Below are 1,173 nucleotides of genomic sequence, written 5' to 3' on the forward strand. Positions count from 1 at the left end.
TTGTGTATGTGTTATTTATGGAAGGAGAAAGATCTTTTACTATTGGATTTTTCATTTGTAAAGCAATGGTTATAGCTCATTATAGTTATTATCAATTATAATTGACTGTTAGGTATAATTACAATTACATTAGTGAGCATTAGCCATAGTTTTATCTATACAGATAGAGGCATGAAATTGCCAAATACATTTTTAACACACTATTGAGGAAAATGCTTCTACTATGTATCTGGCCTGACTATGATCAAATGAATCACATTAAGGAGAAATAACAACCATGACTTTCCACTAATTAACTTTAAAATTATTTAACATTAATTCTAGCATCTTATATATTAAAATATTTAGTAAATGATTAAATCTTTTAGTGGCTTTTAAAGAGTTGATACAAATATTACATTTAGTAGTTGATGCTATTAAATTTAAGTAGTAGTTTAGATAGCAAATTTATTTTTAAATTTACAGTTTTTTGTTTAAGTATAAACCTTTCCACTTCATATGTTTAGTTTATTGCATTTTTCTTTTCTCATGGCTATGCCTTTCAGCTTAGAAACACTTTTAAAAACATTGGGAGCTCTGAGAGGCCCATTAGTTAGTAGCCCTTTTTCCTGCACAAATTTTCACCAAATTGAAAAATAAAATAAAGACGTGTAGATGGAAGTCAGCATATCATGTTGATACGAAAACCAGCTAAGCTGAAGGATATAGGTTAGTGTGTGGGCCAACTCCAGAATTACGCAGACCTACCCAACTACGCGTGAGAAAAACTAAACTGAGGCAGTTTGTCCTGGAGTGGAACAACTGCCTCTGGTGGAGCAGAACACGATGCACTCTTGCTGTTTGTATCCAGCAAACTCCAATTGGAAAGGAAGGTGAAGCTAAGTTAATAACAATTACTGACTTTGATGGCTGATTGGCTTATGCAGAAGACAGATGGATCTTAGAGAATGACTATGGTTTACTGTTAACTTAATCAAGAGCTAGGAGTCCTCGCGTGGCGATGGCACAAATGGTTAAGTGCTGGACTACTAACCAAAAGGTTGGATGGTTAAATCCACCCAGAGGCTCCTTGGAAGTAAGGCCTGGCAATATGCTTCTAAAACGTCACAGCTTTGAAAACCCTATGGAGCAGTTCTACTCTGCACACTTGAGGGTCTATGAGTGGAATTGACT

Source organism: Trichechus manatus, unplaced genomic scaffold (assembly GCF_000243295.1).
Source record: "Trichechus manatus latirostris isolate Lorelei unplaced genomic scaffold, TriManLat1.0 scaffold00267, whole genome shotgun sequence".
Classification (NCBI taxonomy): Eukaryota; Metazoa; Chordata; class Mammalia; order Sirenia; family Trichechidae; genus Trichechus; species Trichechus manatus.